The sequence below is a fragment of the Marmota monax genome, unplaced genomic scaffold, assembly GCF_021218885.2.
Source record: "Marmota monax isolate L192 unplaced genomic scaffold, Marmota_monax_Labrador192_F-V1.1 WCK01_AAM20220418_F8-fsc00040, whole genome shotgun sequence".
In the NCBI taxonomy this organism is placed as follows: domain Eukaryota; kingdom Metazoa; phylum Chordata; class Mammalia; order Rodentia; family Sciuridae; genus Marmota; species Marmota monax.
Window position 1 is genome coordinate 9,739,400 of NW_026692782.1, and position 7,663 is coordinate 9,747,062.

Consider the following 7,663-nt stretch of genomic DNA (forward strand, 5'->3'; position numbering starts at 1 on the left):
TCACTAGCCTAGAATAGCACATATAGCTCTGAGCTGGGGTGAGCAGCTGTAAGTCATGCACACGTGACTCACCACTTTTCTCCAAAGGATTTCCTCTCCAAACTGCTAGAGCATTTTATAAATGTAATAGATTTGTAGTATTTCAAGTGGTCATGGCCTTGTAGCCCCTTATCAACAGATTTTTTTTTTCTTTTTATGAGTAGATCACACAGAATGATCAAACATGAATTTATACCTGGTCCAGCACCCTTTCCTTAGCACTGCATTGACTTCTAAAGGTCACTGTTCACAGAAGTAGAGTCTACAAAGTCCCACCACTGTCTAGAAACCCAGGCTTTGTATTGTGGCTGAGGATGAGGATCTTGGGAGACAAAATGATGCCTGGGGCTGAGGTCAAGAACTTTGTGGCCCACACCAAAATGTTATGCTTGTAGGGGGAGGTAAGACCAGAAGTGGAGTACTTTTCTAAGCAGCTGTATTCTTCATTTCCACAAGAGGGCAGTCACTCACTGGCCAACCACTGAGCTCCAAGAGGGCCACAGAGACGCAGCTGGTAGTTGCATCTGGGGAATCAGTGTTTCACTAAATCAAGGGTTACTTTTTGTGGAGTTACACGTTGGCCTAAGGACTATGGGCGATTGTCCTAATAAAAATAAACCCAAATGAACCAAAGTGGGTGCAGAGAGTGCTGGTCCTTAGAACCAAGAGGTCTGGGTTGGAGAGGTGGTGAGTCTAGGAGGTTCAGCTCTTCTGATAACTGAAGGGCTTTTTAAGTGTATGAAATGATGAGATCCAGCTTCTGGTGAAGGTTGAACTGTTTTGAAGAGGAAGATCCCTCCTGGGTGGACATCTCTGTTAAGGTTGGAATGTTCTTCCTGAATCAGGTGAGACTTGCCTCCTCCCCATAACTTCCCACAGTGGTGTCCTTGGACTGTCCCCAGGACTTTCTCCCCACAACTTTGGAGATAGTTGCCATTTCTTCTGTCTTTGGTCTAATTCTACTTCCCGTAACCTATTCCGTTTTGTAGTCTCGGATGTGGAACATCTGTAAAACTGTAAAATAACATATAAGAATATAATTAAAACAACATAGAATTATATATTATAATTAATATGAATGATTATAATCATAAAGATCATATTAATATAGTTTATTAATTATATAGCTGTTGTTCTATATTAAACATTATATGCTAATTATATGTAGCTCTAGATTATGATTTTCAACCTACTTTCATACACGGTATTAATTTTGTTGAAATAGTCAGAATTGGAAACTTGGGACTCAACAGTTTAACCACCCCTCACTTACGGTAAAAGAGTTACTTCTTCAGTCAGTGAATGGGATTTGAACCCAGACCTAGTTTTGCATAGGGATTTTTGTACATCTGTTCTTGGCTTATGCCATCCAAAGAAGATGGTTTCCAGGATGGAGAAGCTTCACCTATGAGAATCAAGCTCTCCCAAGCCCATGATTGGAATTGGAGGCACACAGCCCTTGAAGCCAGGAGGCTGACCCACGCTCAGGTTATTGGAAACCTCAGTGTGCTCTGAGCTAAGATATTCTGTTATTTGATTGTTATTTGCTTTTCCCCAGGATCTGCTCTGCAGATGGTCTTTCATCAGTGGTTTACTTTATAGATATTCATTGTAGACACAAAATTTGAAAAGTACAGAGAAATACAAAGAATCCCATACCCCAAACTCAGAGGAAATCATTAACGCTTATCAGCTAGACTCTTGATGATCATAATTTTACCCTTCTCTCTCTCACAGCCCGTGTGTATGAGATGATGGCAATAGTATCAGGAAGAGATGTGTTTAAACTATAAACTATCAATACATACATTTATGAAGCAGTGAGCCGTGTGATCTAATCTGAGGGATGTCAAAAAACAACATAGCTTATGTAACCAAAAACAGTCTCAAAGAATAACTTTTTAAAACTACTTTTGTAAACAATTAAGAATTGTGTGATTCCCCAGCAGTACTTCTTAAAAGCCCCTTTCTTCTTGCGGGTCCACCATTCTGTGTCCTTCAGCCACTCTGACTTGTTTAAGCCTCAGGGTTAATTTCTGGAAACTGAGTAAATCCAACCTCCGCTGTGCTGCTTTCTGAGCCACCCTCCCCTCCGTCTGTACCACCGTGAGACCTTGGGACAGTGGCAAGACTGGATCTGATGAGAGGATGAGGAAGGAGACCAGGCTGAAGTGCGAGCCTGGCTCGAGAGGGGCAAGGTAAGGGCTAGAGAGTTTGTCCACTCGTTTCTGGGCCATCAGAAGAGAGATGGCGCCCAGGCAGAGCTCACCCCCAAGTGCTTTAACAACCTGTGAAAATATCAGGGAGTTACCCAGGGGTTTTGCTAAGGAAGCAAGAAATGAAAGACATGCTTGAAGCCAATTAGGGTTGGCATGAGACCCTGAACAGAGACTTCTAGGTCCACAAGAGGATCTGTTGTCATCAATCATGAAGGAGCACGGAATGTGCCCTGAAGCACTGGCAGGATGCAGGACAAGAGACACCACTGTGTGTGTTTGATACCAGCTTTTGTAAGGTGTAGTGCACATGCCATACCATTCACCCAATCGAAGTGCCTTTCATGGTTTAATGTAGTCAAAGAGTTTTGCAGCCATTGCTACAACTAGCTTTATAACATTTGCATATTCCTTCCCCAAATCTGTACCCATTAGAAGCATTAAAAGCCCTCCCCACCGACTCATGTCCCCCCACCTTACCTGTCCTGGCAGCCAGGAATCTTTTTGCCTCTGTGGACTTGCCTGTTCTGAATGTCACATACTGAATCTTCAGTTCTTAGTGTCTGGCCTCTTCCACTTAGTAACATGATTCAGGGTTCATCCATGTTGACATAGATCATGAATAATAGTCCATTATGTAAATACTACATTTTATTTAGCCATTGACTGCTTGGTGGGCATTTGGGTTGTTTCCACACCAGGACGACCGTGAACAATGTTGCAATGAACTTTCAGGTTGACCTTTTCCTTTCTCTTGGGTCTGTACCTAGGAGTGGAGCTGCTGGTCATGTGGTAACTCTGTTGAACCTGTGAAGAACTTCCAGACTCTTCCCTGAGGTGGCTGCACCACTTTACATTCCCAAAGGCAGTGTGGGTAGGGAGGGGTTAATGCCAAAGAATTTTGTTTGGGAAGCAAGTAATGTCTAATACTCTTATTTATTGGGCTTTTAAAGACATAGTTAATGTCATTTTTGTTTTTAAAGAGCCAGACTTATTTACTATGACACTCAAAGTGCTTTAATACAATTGAGACAAAGATACATAAATTTTGATTTCCCTTTTACTTAATTGCATTGAAAAACTGCACTTATTAAGTATTCAAACAGCTTAATGACTATATAATGCTTTATCATAAATATATGTAAAGTGTGTTTTCTCTATTGTTTAACATTTAGGATTTTTTCAATTTTTCACTTTGGCTGTAATGAATTTGTTGGTATGTAAATATTTATATTCTGGAATATTAAAAGAGGCTTGGTATAGGACAAAGAGTATGAACACTGAGAAATCTCTCAAGTTACATCAGCAGACTGCTCTTTAAAAAATGTATGAAATCTATAATCACACTTCACTGTGTGAACACTAATTTGTGTACCCTTTTTTTTTTTTTTTAAGTACTGGGGTTTAAACCCATGGGTGCTTAATCCTAAGCCACACACTCAGCCCATTGTTTGAGACAGTGTCTGGCCAAGTTGCTTAGGACCTCCCTAAGTTGCTAAGGCTGACCTCCAACTTGTGATTCTCCTGCCTCAGCCTCCCAAGTCTCTGGGATCACAGGTGTGCACAACTGAATCCAGCTGGATATTCCATTTATTTATTTATTCATTCATTCATTCATTTTTTATTGTACCAGGAATTGAACTCTGGGGCACTTGACCACTGAGCCACATCCCCAGCCCTATTTTGTATTTTATTTAGAGACACGGTCTCACTGAGTTGCTTAATGCCTCTCTTTTGCTAAGGCTGGCTTTGAACTCACGATCCTCCTGCCTCAGCCTCCCGAGCCACTGGGATTACAGGTGTGCGCCACCACACCCTACTTGGGTATTCCTTTTTTAAAAAACAAAAATACCTCAATTTAAAGAGAAAGTTTTTCTAGAAAACAGGGTTGCATATATAGAAAACTGTATTAATTTTTCATGTGATATCTTGATCTATTTTCATGATGTGAACACACTTGTATAACCAGGCTCAAATCATTAGAAAGGACTTTTCCATCCCACCATGTGACCAACCATCCCTGTTTTTTCCTCCTTGGGGGATCCACTATTCCGACTTATAAAACAAAAGGAGGAAAAAAATTTTGTTTCTAGTTCAGTGCATTATATTAAAGTAAACCAAGCGACTGCAAAAATTCCCTTTCAGCCGATTGTATTTCTTCTGAAAATCCACAGTCCATACTTGGCAGATAGGTGTCTGTATCAAGGCCCCTGGGATTTCTAAATCCTGGGATTTCAGATTTGTCCTGGGGCTAGTGTGCCAGGCTGTGCCAGAATCCCTCTGCCCGGGAACCGGGGAACCCAGGGGCACATCTCTCACCTTCCTGCCCAAGTAACTATGGGGGACGGGGTTGTTCCTGCCCCTGGTGCATCCTCAAACCCAACCTGGACTGTGCGGGCAGCTGCACTTACTCCCCTGGAGGGAAGCCTGGAATGGGTGGGGAGCCTTTAGCTCAGCTCTGGGAAGGTGGGACAGTGTTCTCAGCCCAGCCTCTGGGCTTTCCCCTGCCCAGGGCTGCTTGTCTCTGCTCTCTGGTCCTCCCCTTACCCGAGAGCCCGGGAAATGCCCACATAGAGGAAGCGACATGACCACAGGACTCAGGTGACCTGAGCTCTCTGGGGAGGCACTTAGTTCTCTTGCTGCCACAGGAAAAGAACTAAGGAAAGGGGTTTCCCTCAAGGTCTTTCGGAAGGTTCCAGCTGTATTGCTCTCCTCAACACTATCCCCTCCCTCCAGGGCTGGGATGTAGCTCAGTGGCAAAGCACTTGCCTCGCATTCACAAAGCCCTGGGTTCCATCCCTAATTCCAAAAAGAAAAAAAAAAGAAAAAAAAGAATGCCACCAAAAATAATAATAAGTTTAAGAACCAAAACACTATCCCCTCCCCTTGCCCCCACCCACCACCCAGTAATACTATTCTTTACAACCATGTGAAGATGCAGGGTGGACACTACTGTCCTTTACCTGAGACTCAGGGGACTTCATGACTGGCCTAGATTTAGTGGTACCAATGGGCTTGCCCTCAGAGATCCAAATTCTGCTAGAGTGCCCGCTGTCATTCTGTGTCCCTGCTGTCATTCTGTGTCCCTGCTGTGGGTAGAAGTCCTCAGATGGTTTGTTGCAGCCTAGGAGAAAACCATAGGCTTTGAGAAACAGCAGATCCAAAATGGAATCTACGCTCCACCCTCAAATTATGAGAACATAAGCAAGTTACTTACCATCGCTAACCCAGTTTGCCATGTGAATGGTGACAGTACCTACTCTGATTGCTGTGACTAATTTTTTCATCTCTGGGTCTTCACTTCTATGCCTGTAATAGTATATGTTTTATTTAAATTTAAAAAAAAAGCCTTGCTTCTCTGATGATGAAATGGATTCCCAGCTATTGCGACATTAGTGCCCACACCTCTATGAGTAAGGCATTTAACTTGATTTCTTCATCTATAGAATAATCTGAGTAGCGATCACCCCCTATTGTCAAGTGGTTCCAGAGATCTAAAGTAGATGAACACTATTTTATAAGGCACGATCTCAAAGCAAAGTGGAAATAATAAGACTCTGTGTCTCATAGAAGAAAACTTGTGATCCGATCTCAAAGCAAAGTGGAAATAATAAGACTCTGTGTCTCATAGAAGAAAACTTGTGATCCTAAGTTGCCCTAAGAGTCCATAAGAAACTGGGTGTTAGCCAGGCTCAGGGGTGCACACCTGTAATCCCAGCAAGTCAGGAGGCTGAGGCAGGAGGATCATGAGTTCAAAGCCAGCCTCAGCAATTTAGCGAGGCCCTCAGGAACAATGAGACCCTGGCTCTAAATTAAAATACAAAAGAAGGATGGGGATGGGGCTCAGTGGTTAAGAGCCTCTGGGTTCAATTCCCAGTACCAAAAAAAGGAGGAGGAGGAGGAAGAGGAGGAGGAAGAAGAAGGAGGAAGAAGAAGAAGGAAGGAAAGAAGGAAGGAAGGAAGGAAACTGTACATTACTGTGTACAAAACAGGACCCTGTGGTTCCTGGCAGGGGGGAGGGTAGGAAGGCACAGGGCAGGTGCCAGCTCCAGGAGGCCCTTCCCTGCAGACTCCAGAGTCCTGTTGGCACATCTCTGTCCCCTCCAAGAGAGGGGCCCCCTCCCCAAGAAGGGACTGTGGCAAAAGCAGCCCCGGCATCACCCCAGGCAGCAGTGGAGAGGAGGAGCCCAGCTCCCCAGCTCCAGGGAGGCTGTCTTTAGGCCCCGGCCCAGCCACTGCTGCTCAAGGCGCCGTCATCGACGATGACGATATTTCCCAGGGCTGGAAATGTTTTGGAACTCAGTGCCCAGAAAGAGCAGGGCGGGGCTGGAACCTTAATTCCTAGACAGGTGGCTGGCAGTGTCGTGTACCCCAGGGAGTACTCATTAGTTCAGGAAATTCTAGAAAGGGCCAGAAATGTCCATCTCAAGCTGTCCTCTCTTCTTTTCCTCTGTCTCCCCTTCCCATCTGTCCCCTGCCCCCAAATCCTCATAGTCAGGATCCCAGTCAAACCTACAGACCTTCACTGTAGCCTTTTAGGATTGACTAATTAGGCCCAGATTTCCTTAGGTAGATGGAGGGCATGGGGTATGGAAGGCAGCTGTAAAATTCTGCTCTAGATGTGTTTTAAGGGCCCAGAGAGAACTGGTTCTTTTTTTTTTTTTTTTTTTAGGTTGGGAGGTACCAGGGATTGAACTCAGGGGCACTCAACCACTAAGCCACACCGTAAGCCCTATTTTGTATTTTATTTAGAGACAGGGTCTCACTGGGTTGCTTAGAGCCTTGTTTTTTTGCTGAGCCTGGCTTTGAACTTGTGATCCTCCTGCCTCAGCCTCCCCAGCTGCTGGGATTACAGGCATGTGCCACCGCACTAGGTAAGAACTGTTTCTTTTTTGAACTCTGCTCTGGGGCTGTCCTGGTTAGGGAGAAGAGGCTCCACAGCAGCATCACCATGGACCTGACTTAACACCCTGGGAGGTTTGAAGTTCATGTCAGTCATCTAGTCCTTTGGGGAAACCTAGACTAGCCAGAGGAAGGGGTGGCTGTAGTTTTCCTCCTGAGTTCTAAAATTGTGTTTAGAAAATAATTGTAAGTCCTGCTGCACTTCCATTTTTCACCACAAGGTGGCAGTGGACTGCGAAGGAAGAGCGGCTGTCGGCTGGGCTCCGCCTACACAGCTCCTCTGCTGTCTTCCCCTGGAGCCCCCTTGGAAGCATCCTCCTAAAAGCCTCCTGTGTCTCCCCCTGCCCTCTTTCCACTCCAGGTCTGTCTGTGGTCCCAACATTGCCTCACCTGGAGATTTCATCACAGCATCCCTCCCCTAGGGCTGGAGTGCAAAGGCCAGGATTTCTGCATTTATCATGCACCAGGCAGCGATCTAAAGTTTTGAACAATCACTGGGCTTAATT